General features: G+C 43.8%; 1 non-coding gene across 1 annotated transcript in view; it reads right to left on the bottom strand.

The window, feature by feature from the left end:
* The window catches only part of LOC130662817 (small subunit ribosomal RNA), a 1,804-nt gene extending 81 nt beyond the window's left edge, over positions 1-1,723 (bottom strand). The window contains exon 1 of the ribosomal RNA XR_008989108.1: positions 1-1,723. This exon is cut by the window's left edge and continues 81 nt beyond it. This is a non-coding gene — a ribosomal RNA (small subunit ribosomal RNA).
* Between the last annotated feature and the right edge of the window lie 777 nt (positions 1,724-2,500).

The raw sequence follows: 2,500 nt of genomic DNA, 5'->3' as shown, positions 1-2,500 counted from the left end.
TTCGGCAATCCGTCACAACCTTGCGGCCACGATGGCGCCAATCCGAAGATCTCACTAAACCATTCAATCGGTAGTAGCGACGGGCGGTGTGTACAAAGGGCAGGGACGTAATCAACGCGAGCTGATGACTCGCGCTTACTAGGAATTCCTCGTTCATGATCAATAATTGCAATGATCAATCCCCATCACGTCGGACTTTCAAAGATTACCCAAACCTTTCGGTTAAGGTTAAGACTCGCTGAATCCGACAGTGTAGCGCGCGTGCGGCCCAGAACATCTAAGGGCATCACAGACCTGTTATTGCCTTCCTGACTTTGGTTAAACACCAACAGTCCCTCTAAGAAGTCAGTCACGATTCTTGAATCGTGTGACTATTTAGCCTGTTAAGGTCTCGTTCGTTAAACGGAATTAACCAGACAAATCACTCCACCAACTAAGAACGGCCATGCACCACCACCCATAGAATCAAGAAAGGGCTCTCAACCTGTCAATCCTTACTATGTCTGGACCTGGTGAGTTTTCCCGTGTTGAGTCAAATTAAGCCGCAGGGCTCCACTCCTGGTGGTGCCCTTCCGTCAATTCCTTTAAGTTTCAGCTTGCAACCATACTTCCCCCGGAATCCAAAAACTTTGGTTTCCCGTAAGGTGCCAAACGAGGTCGTTCATTAACGCCCGCTGATCCCTAGTCGACATCGTTTATGGTTAGAACTAGGACGGTATCTGATCGTCTTCGATCCTCTAACTTTCGTTCTTGATTAATGAAAACACTCTTGGCAAGTGCTTTCGCAGTTGTTCGTCTTTCGTAAATCCAAGAATTTCACCTCTGACAACGAAATACGGATGCCCCCAATTGTCCCTCTTAATCATTACTTCGGTCCTAGAAACCAACAAAATAGGACCAAAGTCCTATTCCATTATTCCATGCTCATGTATTCAAGCGATAGCCTGCTTTGAACACTCTAATTTTTTCAAAGTAAACGTCGTAAATCCTACGCACACTCAATAAAGAGCACACGCAGTCTTTGCGAAGAAGAACAAACCAGTCAGTACACACCTTGCGGCGGACCAACTGGCCCATTCCGAAATCCAACTACGAGCTTTTTAACTGCAACAACTTTAATATACGCTATTGGAGCTGGAATTACCGCGGCTGCTGGCACCAGACTTGCCCTCCAATTGATCCTCGTTAAAGGATTTAAATTGTACTCATTCCAATTGCGAAGCCTATATAGACCCCGTATCGTTATTTCTTGTCACTACCTCCCCGTGTTGGGATTGGGTAATTTTCGTGCCTGCTGCCTTCCTTAGATGTGGTAGCCGTTTCTCAGGCTCCCTCTCCGGAATCGAACCCTAATTCTCCGTCACCCGTTACAACCATGGTAAGCCACTACCTTACCATCGACAGTTGATAGGGCAGAAATTTGAATGAAACATCGCCGGCGCAAGGCCATGCGATTCGAAAAGTTATCATGAATCACCAAGAAAACGAGCCGAAACTCGCATTGGTTTTTAATCTAATAAATACATCCCTTCCAGAAGTCGGGATTTTTCGCATGTATTAGCTCTAGAATTACCACAGGTATCCATGTAGTAAAGTACAATCAAATAAACGATAACTGATTTAATGAGCCATTCGCAGTTTCACAGTACAAGTGCTTATACTTAGACATGCATGGCTTAATCTTTGAGACAAGCATATGACTACTGGCAGGATCAACCAGGTAACTACGGTCGTGAAATAGCAAGCAGCTACATTCACTTAAACACACTACAACCTGCAATACGTAACGTGTTGCAGGCGCAGGCGTTCGTATCTACAATCGTCAACGTAAAATCGTAGCCAATTCTTTAGAAATAGCTGCAATTCATACGCTTCAGAGTGTTTGCCCTTCTACCGTTCCTTCTCAGTAACCCAGGATCAGTTGAACAGCATCTGCCAACATCACAAGAGCCACCAATGAGAAAGATATCACTATCTTTAGAGACTACAAACTACTACTTGACTAGCAGTTAGCCCGTGCACACACATAAGTAATGTCCTGCAAGAACAAAATTTGACTTGCATTTCATTGCTTGAGCCAGAGCCGTATTACCGTAAGAACTGAATGACAACTCAACAGTCTTTACAGCAACACAAATAAACTCTGATACCAACGCATAAGAGATTGTGTCACAAAGAAACAATAACAACCAAACTCTAGTCGAGTTCACTCATTTCTCATTGCTTCTCTGTTCTACCCTCTCTACATTATATAGCACGTTTTTCCAGTTTCTGACACTAAAGTGGTGGACTTAGGAAAAAAAATCGATTTTTTTTAAAGTTAACCGGAATGTGCCGTAACGCATGCGCGTTTGTTACTGATAGGCCCAGCAACATTCCGAACATATTTTTATGACGGTTAAGCCTCATGGGACCTGAAAATAACAAAATACGGCATAACACATAAACGGCTTGAGAAATTGAAGAAGTGAGAGGGTACGCCACACCACCAAAATTTTTT

This window comes from Hydractinia symbiolongicarpus, chromosome 1, assembly GCF_029227915.1.
Source record: "Hydractinia symbiolongicarpus strain clone_291-10 chromosome 1, HSymV2.1, whole genome shotgun sequence".
NCBI lineage: Eukaryota > Metazoa > Cnidaria > Hydrozoa > Anthoathecata > Hydractiniidae > Hydractinia > Hydractinia symbiolongicarpus.
The sequence above is the reverse complement of the archived record's forward strand: the minus strand, read 5'-3'. Positions and strand labels throughout refer to the sequence as shown.